Source organism: Mastomys coucha, unplaced genomic scaffold (genome assembly GCF_008632895.1).
Source record: "Mastomys coucha isolate ucsf_1 unplaced genomic scaffold, UCSF_Mcou_1 pScaffold22, whole genome shotgun sequence".
In the NCBI taxonomy this organism is placed as follows: Eukaryota; Metazoa; Chordata; class Mammalia; order Rodentia; family Muridae; genus Mastomys; species Mastomys coucha.
This window is the reverse complement of record NW_022196905.1, coordinates 213,962,870-213,978,425: the sequence shown is the minus strand read 5'-3', so window position 1 is coordinate 213,978,425 and position 15,556 is coordinate 213,962,870. Positions and strand designations below refer to the sequence as shown.

The 15,556-nt window shown below is 40.5% G+C and overlaps 1 protein-coding gene and 1 pseudogene across 3 annotated transcripts in view; one reads left to right on the top strand and one right to left on the bottom strand.

The window, feature by feature from the left end:
- Iqcm (IQ motif containing M) overlaps positions 1-15,556 on the bottom strand; it is a 693,129-nt gene that overhangs the window by 605,520 nt on the left and 72,053 nt on the right. The window lies entirely within an intron of this gene.
- On the top strand, positions 9,270-10,257 carry LOC116067836 (annotated as a pseudogene).

Below are 15,556 nucleotides of genomic sequence, written 5' to 3'. Positions count from 1 at the left end.
CTCGAGTTCCCCTGTTCGTGAATCACCCACGGAATGAAGTGAAACTGCGGGCCGGTTTCCTTCACTCTACTTCTGTCTTAGTTGTATACTGTCAGAGCCTCTCAGGAGACAGCTATATCAAGCTGGAGTGCCCTTCCTTCAGTCTCTGCTCCATAGTCTCTGCAACTCCCTCCATGGGTATTTTGTTCCCCCACATTTTGGTCTTCCTTCTTCTTGAGTTTCTTGTGGTTTGTGAATTGTACTTTGTGTATTCTGATCTTCTGGGCTAATAACCACTTATCAGAGAGTGCATACCATGTGTGTTCTTTTGTGTTTGGGTTACCTCACTCAGGATGATGTTCTCCAGATCCATCCATTTCCCTAAGAATTTCATAAATTCATTGTTTTTAATAGCGAGTAGTACTTCATTGTGTAGATTTACCACAATTTCTGTATCCATTCCTCTGTTGAGGGACATCTGGGTTGTCTCCAGTTTCTGGCTATTATAAATAAGGCTGTGTAGCTACCTTCTAACCCAACAGATACCACTGGCTGATTTATTAAGGGCATTTATAGCATCTAGTTAATCTTACAAATTATGAAAATAGTATCAGAAGATTAAACGTATTTCCCAGACAACTCAAGCAAAGTGCATGAAGGTGTTTTTGGAGAGTAATCTGGCCTCTATAGCACACAATCCAAAGCCCTTTACACTTCACATTCTTTCAACAAACAGCCAGATTACTTACTGCACAACCCATACTCACCATGTCAGCACAACAGAAGGCAGCCAGCAAGTTAACTAAGGCTGGACAGGGCAAATATGATAGTAAGAACTATGTAGCATTTACTCCTAAAACCTTAATTGCACTATAATTAAACAAATTGCATTCTAAAGAGTCATTACTAAATTGATGTGTGAAAATCTCCACAGATTCTTCCTGTGTGGTTAGCTCTACTTATATGATTGCTTCAAAGGGCAAGTTCATCATACTGAGCTGATCACACCTCTCCCTCTTAACATAAGGTGAGGATACATTTTGACAGTTAACTGTTCATCAGTAGAAATGTGACTGGCTTCAACTATCAACTTAAAAGAAGTGCAATACAAGATCCTGTATGGTAACATGCACCATCTACTCTTTCACAGCCCAAGAAAATGAAAATAGGGTGGTCATATCTCTAAAATTCCAAGATCTTTTACCACAGAAATGATTGCTTGCTCCTGGGGATTGGTGTGTCCTGACAAATACAAATTATTTGTGCTAATTAAGATAAACCACACAGAAAGAGAAATTACCAATTTTCAAGCTATTGGAATATAGTCAAATTCACTTAACACCAAAACTTTAGTGAACATAATTAATTTCCTAGGTGTTGAAGAACATCAAAATCATGTACTTGCAAGTCATTGGTATGAACAGCAGGGGTCATTAGGTTAGACATTTAAATATGTATACAGACAGAAGAAATTGGAGATTCTACACAAAACATGGTATGGCTCATGGTGCCCACATTGCCAGCAGACCATCCAAACAGAAACTGCTCCAGCCTCACAGCTTCTGTGTATTGACAAGCCCAAGGCAGCCTGTTACAAAGTTAGACCAGCCCTTGCTGATTGGACCAATTCACAGAAGCCAATCCACAGGCTAACCACTACTCTACAATATGCATTTGACATTAAAAAAAAAAAACAAAAACAAAAAAACAAAAAAAAAACCTGCTACCCTGGAAAACTTAAACTTGTTATAGTTATATAGTATATGGATCTACAAATTCAGAGATAGAGATTGGAGATAGATACAGAGATAAAGATAGAGATTAGAGATAAAAATTAGAGAGAGGAAAATTAGATTAGATGAGTTGGAGATGAAAGAGATAATCAGAAAATGTTCGTAGAGGAGTGTAGGATAAAGGAATCTGTGAAAGCTAAATTTCTGAGTAAATCAAACTGTAGACAAGCAGAAGGCATAATAGCAGAGAAGGTGGGAAGGTGGGGGGATAAAGAGCATCGCACTGGATGTGAGAGTCCATGATGGAGAAGTAAAAACTCAAAAGCACCTGCCTACATCTGCCTTGGATTCTAAGCTGTCATCTAGCTCTCATGGTCAGGCCCTGCCCCTCCCCACATTACTGGCGATAAAATGGATGAGTTTTAACCCTCACCCCCAATCAAATCAGTAAAATAAGAATAAAAATATTGATCTGACTGCTACTTCCCCAGCATTTTAATGTCTAAAACAGGACATGAATAACTCACCAATAATATTCTTTCATAAAAGATTAAATCAGAAGTAACAATTTGTTTTAATTATCAATTTTTGCAATTTCACCTTAAAAAGAATGGAGGGACTCCATGACTTCACTTTCATGTGAAGAGCAAACTAAAACCAGAGTTACAGAATTTAGGTTAGGAATCAAGGCTGAATACCAGGAGACCGAAGCCAGTTCCACAAACACAGGAACCCTGAATACTGCTATTATTGCCTCTTAAAAAGCTTTGAGTACCATTTGTCTCAGACCCACAGGAAAACAAAATTCACATTGTTTCATAAAAAAAAAGTGTTGCATTCATCACTGCTCAATTTAGTTATACAAAATAGAAATGGCGAAATCTAATTCCTCACAGAACAGTATTCAGATCAGCAAATCTGAGTAGAAAAAAAATCATTATAGTAGAAGGAAATTGTGATGGAGAAAGAAAGAGCAAATGGGAAAAGTTATTCTAGAAGGCTGGTAAGAAGATTCAGATTCTAGTAGAAATATATCCCAGACTCCACAAGGGAAATGAGACCTGGGAAGGAAGCATGCGGTCAAACTTCAAAAAAGGTAGAATGAAGAAGACATAACTCATCTGTACTTCATACCTTCTTGGATTTCTTATGAGATAGTAAATCCATGTATCCTTCAGTTCTGTGCTATAATTTGACTAGGAAAAGAACTGAGTGAGGTAACACAATCACAAAAGAACACACATGGTATTCATTCTCTGATAAGTGGATATTAGCCCAGAAGATCAGAATACATAAAGTACAATCCACAAACCACAAGAAACTCAAGAAAAAGGAAGACCAAAATGTAGATACTTTGTTTCTTCTTAAAAGGGGAACAAAATACCCATGGAAGGAATTGTAGAGACTAACTATGGAGCAGAGACTAAAGGAAGGACAATCCAGAGACTGTTCCACTTGAGAATCCTTCCCATATTCAATCATCAAATCCAAACACTGTTGTGGATGCCAACAAGTGCTGGCTGACAGGAGCCTGATATAGCTGTCTCCTGAGAGGCCCTGACAGTACCTGACTAATACAGAAGAAGAAGCTCACAGCATCCGTTGGATTGAGTACAGGGCCCCCAGTGAAGGAGCTAGAGAAAGGACCCAAGGAGCTGAAGGGTTTGCAGCCCCTTAGCATGAACAACAATATGAACTAACTAGTACCCTCAGAGCTCCCAGGGACTAAAACTCCAACCAAAGAGTACAGGCGGTGGGACTCATGGTTCCAGCAGCATATGTATAGCAGAGGATGGCCCTACATTATTCCCTGTTCTAATTTCTGCTGCAGAGGCTCATGTGTGGTTCTCATTTCATTTGGTTTTGGTTTGCTCTTCTAGAGCAAAGGTATGCTTTGTGTTGAGTATTGGTAACAACTAAAAAACAGCTCAGTATACACAGATCCCTTGTGCCTAACAAAGTTCATGTGACTACCTATTCTTTAGCACTCCAACTCACATTTAAGCTCAAGGTCACCCCTCTCTTCAATAGATCCCACCCACCTCACCTTGTTACCTATCATCAGATCCCCAGCTCAGTTAAAAACAACAACAACAAAAAAAAGCAAGTAAACAAATTTAAAAAAAAAAAAACAGTTGTAGAAATTGGGCATGATGATACATACCAAACGAGGATGCAACAGTTTGTAAATCTTCATAACCACCTTCCTCCCTTTGTGGTTATTCTGGGGAAATGTGTTCAGTTCCCTAGTTGGTGAGCCAGACACTTAGCCTTCGAGACGTATAGGTCGATGGACCCACGGATAGATGCACTGGAGTGTGGTATTTAAGAGAGACTTCAAGATCTTCCTGGAAATCTACGTGATATTTTCTTAATTCCAAGAAGAAAAAGTTAACTTTTTATTTTTTAGCTTTTTTTTTTACACTGAATAGAAATATTTCAATAACACATTTGTTTTTGAAAAGTCAGGAATTTTGCCACAGTTACAGACATTGTTTATATAAAAGTGACTCTAAAAAAGAAAAGTGTCAAGTGTGCATATCATGTAAAATGTTCAAAGTTTTCATAATCTATTATAAAGTTTAAAATGACAGTGTAAATAAAATGTTTAATGGCAATAGAAAAACTGAATGGATTTGGAGGAGTTCGATTAAAGTCAATTCAGTACATTCTGCATTCTCCTTGCTTAGAGGTGAAATAATAATCCAAGACCAGCCCCTATTTATTCCCTTGAGAGCCATAAAGAACAATGACTGGAATGACTTTGAGAGAACGGGAGGACCTGACAGCCAGCAGGGAGGATGGATACTGCTGGGAAGAAAAAATTAAGAGAGAAAAAAAGGGGGGAGAGGCTATGATGCAGATGTAAAGTGAATAAATAAATTAATCAATGAGGAAAAAAGAAAGAAAAGTAAATCCTCAGGGGAAAAAATCAAAATGTAGTTGAAAAACATAGAAAGAAGAATAGAAACAGAAGAATAAATAAGTCAGGGAAATACAAAATACTACAGTTTTGCATTCAAAACATAAAATATAATAGACATGATACTGGCCAGAAATAAGCAATAGGAAAAAACACTTTTGTGCTCCTAGTGCCTACAAAGTATTTGCACAATGAAATTCCATCTTGTTAGTATACTCCTTATTCCCATCATGAACAAACAGGTAATCATAGTCATCATATGTATCACTAACTTTAATTACTAGGACTCCAAATTGCATTGGAGTCCTAAGGAAAAATAATGATTGAAAGAGAAACAAAGTGTGGAATACTGTAAGAGAGAATGCTTGCTCCCTTTTTCTGTTCCCTTGCAAGAATTTCTCTGTGTCAGAATCACCAAATCTTGTGTTTCCTTTTTAAACAGTTTTTTAATACTACGGCCAATGTCCAATTAAAAAGTCAGGTGCAAAGAAGCTAGTTTGAAATACATTTCTCATTCTTACATAATAAAGTAAAGTGGGGGTAACAACAAAACACAAAATGTTCCAGGATGTCACATACCATCATAAGGTAGAAATCCAAAGAGGCCTCCTCACCTGGTAACCCATGTGGATGGTGCCTCCACAAGGTATGTGACAGTACATAAAAGTCACTGTAGTATCTAAATTTACCATGGTTCTCTTATAGTCCCTTATTATGTGCTTTGATATCAAAAAGTAACAACAATAAAAGTCTATGATTTTTTTTTCAAAACTGGTTCAGAATCAGCATTCATTTCCCAATAAAGATGCTGTAAAAGGAACCCAGATTTCCTTCAGGACAGTTTAAATCTCAGATTTCTTGCTCACTACCCATGAGATCTTGTGCATGTGCTCTGTTTCCTAGACCCCCCAACTCACAGTATCTAGTAGGAATAGTCATCTCATATAACTTTGATAGACTCTGCATGTTTAAATGGCAGGAAGAACTGACAGTGAATGATTTTCCCATTACTACTCCTGCAATCACCTGTATGTACTTGGTCTAAGAAACTCCAAACGTTAAAGGGTTCAGAATTTAAAAGTATGCCCTGGGCTAAATTACTGGCATAGCTATATGTATAACCTGTAGTGTAATAATATGTACTAATATATCAACAGATTGTAATATTATTATATAAACAAAAATTGTGTCATATAGAGATTTGAAAAATTTCATGTCCACATATATGAACATGATTCTCTATACCATAAAAGAATGTAAAGAGCATTTAGGTGCAAAATAATAGTTTAATAGATTATGTTTGACCATGTAAAATACAACCCTCAACTCAAATATTTTTACAAAGAGAAAATAAGTTCAACAGAGAACAGATCCATTGACATTTATGCTAATTGTTTTACCAATCTAAGAGAGAGGCACAGATGCCCAGCTCACTTTACATCAAGAAGTAACCTTGAGTCAAAACCCAAGGAATAATATAGTTTACTCATAATCATGGATATAAAACTCCAAACAAGATATGATCAAGCTGAGACAAGCAGTGTCTTTAAAAAGAAAATAGGTGTAGTGGCTATTCCTAGTTGTCAACTTGACTATATCTGAAATGAACTACAATCCAGAAGTAGAAGGCTCACCTGTGGCCCTAATCTGGAGGCTGAGACACAAGTTTCTGACCTGAATCTTGGCATGGAGATCTTGAGGTATAGTGGCTATGAATCCCAGAGGATTAAGATAGAAAGATCTATGAGTTCAAGATCATCTGGGGATTAAAGGTGTGGTGGCATAGTGGCTATGAATCCTAGAAGATTAAGACTGAAAGATCTACGAGTTCAAGCAAGGTCATCTGGGGTTAAAGGTGTGGTGACACACACCTTTAATCTGGGCCACACCTTTTGCTGGAGACCTATATAAGGACATTGGAAGAAGGAAGGCTCTCTCTGCTTCACCTGCTTGCCTTATGGGACTGAGCAACTGCTGGATCCTCAGACTTCCATTCACAGCTGCTGCCGACCATTGTTGGGAGTTGATTGTTGGGAGTTGGACAACAGACTGTAAGTCATCAATAAATTCCTTTACTACATAGAGACTACCATAAGTTCTGTGACTCTAGAGAACCCTGACTAATACAATAAGCATCTATTATTTATGACAATCAAGTAAAAATGAAGAGTAAGAGTAAAAAAAGACTCTTGCTAATATTTATCCTACCCATAACTTATTTTTAAATTAGCAACATAGTGCCATAAAGGAAATGTCATTAACCTAAAAAGGACATGTACTCAAAGCTCAGAATCCATCTAATGGAGAGCCAGAAGCACTGCCTTCAAAGGCAGGCAGGAAACTGGATTGGGTGGGCATTGGTTCTGCTTAGCTTTGTACTGAAAAATATGACCAGCCCATAAAATAAAATAAATACTTAAGGGCTGAAAAGAAATAAACACAAGGATTCACTACTTTGTATACAATATTTCATGGGCAGGGTGCTGGAAAACTCTAAGAAAATCTGTAGACAAATTCTAAGAAAGCTGAGTGGAAGATCAACATTGAAAAAATGGAGCAATATTAAATCTGTAGTACTCTTATTTATCAGTAAATAAAAAGGAGTTTGTGACCAGGTATGGAGGTTGGTGCACATCTTTGATGACAGCAATCAAGAGACAGAGGAAGGCAGATCTCTGTGAGTTCAAGACCAGCCTAGCCTACATAGTGCGCTGCAAACCAGCCAGGAGGACATCAAATGCTCTAGAGCTAGAGTTCTAAATAGTTCCGAGCTATACTACATGGGTTCTGGGAACTGAACTCTAGACCTCTGGAAGAGCAGCAAACATCTCTCCATCCCTTAAAGATGGTATTTTTAAAGCTGGGTAACACACCAGCCTGGTAGGGCACTGGGTGGCATGTTGTAAAAACATAGTCTACAGATTGAAAAGCTGCTCAAAAGAAAAGAAGAAAAAACATGGAGTTTTTGAGCATAAGGAGTCACCCTTTAAAGAATTTCATTTTGCTCACCTTTATAAATAAAAATCAATCACAAATGGGGATGGAGGGAGGGGCCTGGAAAGAGAAGTGGGTGAGGTAAGAATGGATGGGGGGAATCTGATCTGGTATTGGGTGAGGGAAAAGGACTGAAGCCCTGAGGGCCAGCAGAAAGAATAGAAACAGACAACCTCGGGAGGTAGGAGGTTGGGGGGACCCTCCAGAATGCACCAGAGACCCAGTAGATGAGACACTCTCAGGACTCAAATGGAGGGACCTTAGATGAAATGCTCACCTCCAGGAGGAAGACAGGACATCAAGTGAGGGAGGAGAGCGCCATCCACAGTCAAATCTCTGACCTGTAATCGATCCTGTCTGAAAGAACTGCAGGGATGGAAGTAGAGAGGAGCCTGAGGAAAAGAAGGTCCAGTGACAGGCCCAAAGTGGGATCCAGGCCAAGGTCTGACACTATTATTGAGGCTATGGAGCACTCACAAAAAGGGGGCCTATTATAACTGCGCTCTGGAAGACCCACCAAGCAGCTGAAAGAGTCAGGTGCAGATATTAGCACCCAACCAGTGGACAGAAGTTGCTGACCCCTGTGGTTGAATTAGGGAAAGACTGGAAGAAGCTGAGGAGGGCACCCCTATAGGAGGACCAGCAGTCTCAATTAATCTGAACCCCCAAGATTTCTCAAACACTGGGCCACCAACCAGGCAGCACACACCAGCTGATATAAGGCCCCCAACACACATACAGCAGAGGACTGCTGGGTCTGTGTTCAGTCAGAGAAGATACATCTAATGCTCAAGAGACTGGAGGCCCCAGGGAGTATAGAGGTTTGGTTGGGTGGGAGGTGGGGGTGGGGTGGGGACATCCTAGTGGACACAGTGGGGTGGGGAGGAGGTATGGGATGTGGAACAGTCAGAAGGTGGACCTGGGGCAGGGGGTGTGGAATAAAACCTGGATTGTAAAAATAAATAAATAAATGCTGGCTGACAGGAGCCTGATAGCTGTCTCCTGAGAGGCTCTGAGAGTGCCCGACTAATACAGAAGTAGAGGCTCACAGCCAGACTGAGTGCAGGGTCCCCAATGAAGAAGCTAGAGAAAAGACCCAAGGAGCTGAAGAGTTTGCAGCCCCTTAGGACAAACAACAATATGAACTAACTAGTACCCTCAGAGCTCCCAGGGACTAAACCACCAACCAAAGAGTACACATGGTGGGACTCATGGCTCCAGCAGCATATGTAGCAGAGAATGGCCTAGTTGGTCGTCATCAAGGGCAGGAGAGGCCCTTGGTCCTGTGAAGGTTCTATGCCCCAGTGTAGGGGAATGCCAGGGCCAAGACCGCAGGAAAGGGTGGAGTGGCCCACAGGGGGAGGGGAGAGGGAACAGGGTGTTTTTTTTTTTATTTTTTATTTTTTTTCCTGAGGGGAAACTGGGAAAGAAGACATCATGTGACATGTAAACAAAGAAAATATCTGGCAGCGATCTGTGGGGCCGTCTTTTCCGGCAAGGCGATTGGGGTGCTTCCTGTAGTCCTCGTCTGTCGGGGGCTCAGCAGCCACACGCCCTTGGAGTCCCCAGAGTGTCTCTCTCGATTCTGAGTCTTCTCTGTCGACGCCCGAGCCTCCCTCCCCACCACCCCAGGGACTGCCATGGCAATGACAGGATCAACACCTTGCTCATCCATAAGTAAAAGGAGTAATCATACGAAGGAGAGAGTGACAATGACCAAAGTGACACTGGAGAATTTTTATAGCAACCTTATCGCTCAACATGAAGAACGAGAAATGAGACAAAAGAAGTTAGAAAAGGTGATTGAAGAAGAAGGCTTGAAAGACGAAGAGAAAAACTCAGAAGATCTGCACACGCTTGGAAGGAAACAGAGTTTCTTCGATTAAAGAGAACAAGGCTTGGACTGGAAGATTTTGAATCTTTAAAAGTCATAGGCCGAGGAGCTTTTGGTGAGGTACGGCTTGTTCAAAAGAAAGACACAGGGCATGTGTAAGCAATGAAAATCCTGCACAAAGCAGACATGCTCTAGAAGGAGCAGGTTGGCCACATCCGTGCGGAGCGAGGCGTTGTAGGGGAGGCAGACGGTTTGTGGGCTGTGAAAATGTTTTATAGTTTTCAGGATAAGCTAAACCTCTACCTAATCATGGAGTTCCTGCCTGGAGGAGATATGATGTATCTCCTATTATTGATGAAAAAAGATACTCTGATAGAAGAGGAGACTCAGTTTCACATAGCAGAGACAGTATTAGCCATAGACTCCATCCACCAGCTGGGCTTCATCCACAGACATAGCAAACCAGACAACCTTCTCTCGGACACCAAGTCGGAAATGTGAAACTTACCAACTTTGGCCTCTGCACAGGCCTGAAAAAAGCACACAGGACAGAATTTTATAGGAACCTGAACCACAGCCTGCCCAGTGATTTCACCTTTCAGAACATGAGTTCCAAAAGGAAAGCAGAGGCCTGGAAAACAAACAGACGGCTGCTCGCCTTCTCTACAGTGGGCACTCCTGACTACATTGCTCCAGAAGTGTTTATGCAGATGGAGTATAACAAGCTCTGCGACTGGTGGTCACTGGGGGTGATCATTTTGAGATGCTCATGGGTTACTTTAACTTTTGAATAAACTGTGAAAATGAAAAAAAAAAGATCTAATAAAAAAAGAAAAAAGAAATAAACAAAAGATAAATAAATAAGTAAATAAACCCATGTAATTCCAAACAAATTCCTAACAGAGATCGTGCAGAATTTAAAACATTGATCCTATAATGTATTTGAAAAAAGCTCTCAGTGTTGGAAACAAAGAGCAAGCTGGGTAAGGAGCAGTAAGAAACCAGCACTTGCGTTAGCAGCTTCAGAAATCAAGACAATAAATAGAGTCTTCACAAACAAATTAGAATGGTGGAGGCCCCTGCTGATGAAAGACAAAAGTCAGAAGGCTGATGAAAAGCTGGCCATCTTAGAAATTCACCAGCCATGGCTCCCTCTACCTGTGTCTGCCTAACAAGGTGTTTGCCTAACTCCTAGTCTCTAAATATTAAGACTCTGTTTCAAAAACAAGCAAAAGTATTAAGAATATACTGGGTTTGGGGTTACACTTTAATAGCACCAGCTACCAGGAGATTGAGGAGGATTATCAGAACTTAAGAGACCAAAGTGGGCAACAAAATAAGGCCCAACTGAATGAAGAAGGGGGGAGGAAGAAGAAAATAAGGAGAAAAAGGAAAAAAAGAAATAAAAGAAAAGAAGAAAAGAAAACCTGATGTCTGTATTTTTTAAATTATAGTCAAATTAATATAAAAGGGCATATTCCAAATGAGAAGATGTGGCAAATATAAGCTCCAAGGAGTGGTACGGGAATTGGACAGGCACTCAGAAAAATTTAAAAATCAAAGGTCAATGCACAGATATTCCAAGAATACAAAGAGAAAGAAGTACAAAATAAAGTTCGTTTTCTTTAAGTGGTTTCTGCTAGGTACTCTGTCAAAACAATGAGGAAAGCAACTAACAGACCAATAGACTAGGATAGCCCTTCTTCCTCGAGGCCCATTATCAGCAAAGCTGCAGGCAGCTAAGGCAGCGCTGGTCACTGGTCCTTTTGTCCTGGGATGAAACGAAGACAAGAGGAAACAGCTAAGTTCTGCGATAATGTAGTGTGTTTAGGGAAACTGAATAAGTAAACTAATCTAATGTTGAGAGAGAATGACAAAGAGTAGTTTCATGGAAAGGGAAATTAATATTCTACAAATAAAAGGTTTCTTTTTATTTTCTGACTAAAAAGTACAGTTTATAATCCTTCACACAAAAAATATTGTTAAAGAAATTGACGATTTTGTATGATTCCATCAGACAATTTTATAAAAGACATACAGAGAGAGGACCTGGATTCTCTCTGTAGGCATGAAGAGCATAGGTACATGGATAAAGGCCGGAATCTCTGCCTCTTCAGTCCTGGGGTTACAAGCTCAGGCCACCGACCCTGTCTGTTAACCTGGGTATGCTGCTGATAGAACCCAGGTTCTTATCCTGGCACGGCAGTCACACACATGACTGACTGAGCTATATCCCCTCCCTCTCCCCACATGGACATGAATTCTTTGCAGTCCGTATCTATGACTCAGAGAAGGCAAAACCACCCAACGGCCAACTCCATGAGGGGACAGTGAGTCTTACCTGCTATGGCTGACCAACTGAGAGTAGGAGTCAATTTAGAGGGACATCAATTATCCATTAAATATTATAGGTCCCTGCAGTCTGAAAATTGACCACAAAAATAAGTAGAATAGGAATGTTGTCCCAACCGTATGCTCAAGTATCCTCTGTGCTGAGTCCATGGTGGGACACCTTTCGACCCACCACGTAAATGAAGAGATGTACATCAGAGATTCTTCAAAATCAACAAGTCATTTGTAAAATAATGTCTCTGAGAAAAATAATGCTAAGAGTCTAATTTCCAAGGGAATTTCATAAGCTGTTTCTCATACACAGCAATCCTCGCCCAGAACTTTATGGCAAGCTAGTCCTCATTACAGAGAAAAGAAAAGGTACAGATGTGAAACATGAGACAGATGAAAATTTTTAAGTAATTCTCATGACAACAGCAGATAAACCTTACATGGGATTTGTATGAGAAACTGCAGAATATCCTTTTAAGGAGGCTTTTTAAAAAAAAAATAAAATAAACTGCATCCTATTCTGCTTTGAATAATTCTCTCATATTTCTGTCAGTCCTCAGATAAGAACCTTCCCATAAAAAGATTACTAAAAATTGTTTAAAGAAATCTCTTACAGGGAAGAAAGTTACTATAAATTAAGTACTTGGCAAAGTAAACTTTTCATTGTACAACGAGGTGTTTTAGCTTAAATTATACACCCACGTTTTAAAGCAAAGATCAGCATTAATGCTTTTAAAACAACTAATGCTTCACAGAAAAAATACATAATTTCAGAAACCATCTACCCAGGAGTCACATTCTCTTTTGTTACTTCCTTGTGTTTTCTTAACTACTTGTTAATGTTTGCACAAACACAGGACCTTACTTTCAGGAAAGCACACACTCCATCGGTGTTTAGAATGCTTCATAGTTGAGAATGTACTCAACAAGAAGCACACCCGTGTTCCTGAGGCGCCTGAGTGCTCAACACATGCGCATTCTATCTAAGTCAACACCGCACAGGCACAGGCACGCAAGCACTCTAGCATACCTTGTCGGAGGAACAGACAACTTCCCTCTAAGGTGCAGTGGTGGAGTGTTGACGTGTGCGCAGGGATCATAAAGCCTCCTGCTGAATGGCACCTGCCCTGGCTGGCTTAAGGAGCGAGAGTAGATTACTGAGGTCCCCAAATGCACGATGTACCCTGGACTGTGGGTGTTTTGTTTTGTTTTGTTTTGTTTTGTTTTGAGCAGATATTCAGAGCAGCTGCCTTAACTAAGAAGTATGACTAAGAAGTCACTTTAGTCTTCACATCAGTAACTATGTCTTCTGGGTCTAATTCTGCTTGTTCAACATGCTACTAATATAGGCATATACACTATCAGGACTCCTTGAAGCTTAGAACTGTCATAATGAACATGTTGATTTCAATAAAATACTTAATCAATTCCAGGTCCAACCATCACACTAAAGGTCAATTGCAAGACACTCAAACAGTAAAACTCAAATTTTTTATTAATCTATTTGTTATTTATTTACATCCCAAACACTGTCAACCCTCCCAGCACCACTTCCCAGAGTCCTCCCCACATCCGCCTTCCCCTTTGTATCCCCTGGGTATACCCCCACACGGGTACATTAAGACTCTGCAGGGTTAGGCTGTGAACAGACAAGACAGCCCTATGTGCTGGGGACCTGGTCCAGCCCCTGTATACTCTGATTGGTGGCTCAGTCTCTCAGAACTGCCAAGGATCCAGGTTAGTTGACTCTATTATTGTCTTGTGGAGTTCCTATCCCCTTCCAATCCTTCAAACCTTCCCCCAGTTTGCCCAACAGAGTTCCCAACCTCCGTCCGGTGTTTGGCTATGAATGTCTCCATCTGTTTCAGTCAGCGGCTGGGTAGAGCCTCTCTAGGCTTCTGTCTACAAGCACATCAGAGTATCATTAATAGTGTAAGGGACTGGTGCTTGCCACTTGCTGCTTGCCAGAGGGATAGGTCTCAGGTTGGGCTGGTTATTGGATGGCCATTCCTCAGTCTCTCCTCCATTTTTGTCCTTGGAAGGCTTTTAGACAGGATGAATTTTAGGTCAAAGTTTTGTAGGTAGGTTGGTGTCCTTCTCCTTCCACTGCAGATCCTGCCTGGCTACAGAAGGTAGCCCCTTACGCTTTCCCGCCCCCACTGTTAGGTGTCTTAGGTAAGGATAACCCCATTGATTTCTGGGAGCCTCCTCTATCCCAGATCTCTGGGTCTTCCTAGAGATCCCCTTCACCCCATTCCCAAACCCTGGCAGCTGCAGATTTCCATTCATTCTCCTGTCCCTCTATCACTCTCTACTGTCTCTGATCACATCTGATCAGAGATACTGTCTACTGGCCCACATCTGATCCTGATTTCCCCATTCTCCTCTGCATCCCCTCTTCCACACAGTTCCGTTCCTCTCTCTGCCTCCTATGGCTGTTATCCCTCCCCCCTTCTAAGTGAGATTCACGCATCCTCACTTGGGCCTTCCTTCTTGTTTAACCTCCTAGGTTTATTGGGTGTGTCATGGGTATTGTGTACTTTGTGGCTAATATCCACTTACAGTGAGTACATACCACACATGTCCTTTTGAGTCTGGGTTACTGCTGTGTTCAATCTCAATCTGAGATTTATACTCATCCTTGATCATTCAGTTCCCAAACAAAAGACACACAACCTTTATTTTTATACGCCTTAATCAGCACTAGAGCTGGGCAGATATCTACCCTTTAAGCTATTAGAATCTACTTTTATTGAGGAAGCTCTATAACCCCAAGTAATAACTTACTATATTCCATCTGGGCTGTTATTAACTCCAATTGGCCAGTCCTCGTGTACATGTTTTGAAGACATACCTATCCCATGGCAGCTTCTACCCCATGGAAGCTTCTACCCTATGGCAGTTCCTTCCTTTCTCCATCTTCTTCTTCCTGCCTTGTTCTACTCAGACCCCATGAACAGGAACTCAAACCCCATCCACGTCTTTTCTGCCCAGGTTTTGGCCGTCAGCATCTTTAATTTAACTAATAGTTTTAAATTATGGAGCAAGGTCACATCGTATGTGTAGAATCTCTCATCCCTTGGAGTAACCAGGCCTTGGAGCCCATATTTAGCATTACAATACACAGCAAAAGACCAAACCTTAACACTTCCCCTTTTTAGTCCAATAAAAGGCTCTTTTTCTCTCAGATATAACTTGGATACAATTATAACAATTATGAAAACTATAAAGTATGATATACATTAATAATGTCTAGTCCATTTATATTTAGCAATTTGGATGAAATAATCTATTATCTGTCCTATCTTGGTGAATTCAGAATTTTTTATCTAAATCATTTTCTGCCCTAACTTGTATTACTAACCTAAAAACATCTTCTTAGACCTATAATATCTTCTTTAATCCTAAACAATTTGAGCTTGTAGTAAGATTATGACTATCTAGTATTCAACACCACCAGACACCTGAGAAAGAATAAATATTACCTGAGTATGCAAGAAATATAGGGATGCAACTTCCAAAAATTATATGACAGACTTCTGATTGGCTGGACAGTCCCCAATATCCTTTACACTATTGGAGCACCTATCTTCAGTCTTTTGGGCCAGAATATCTGATAGACTTCTATGAAACAGGAAGGACTTGTGAAGGACTTGGTTACTCTGTCTTGGCAGAGCTTGGCTGTAGACTATCCTGCATTCATTTTTCCTTTTGGACTGCATTTAGTCTTCACATGAATTTAGGGCATTT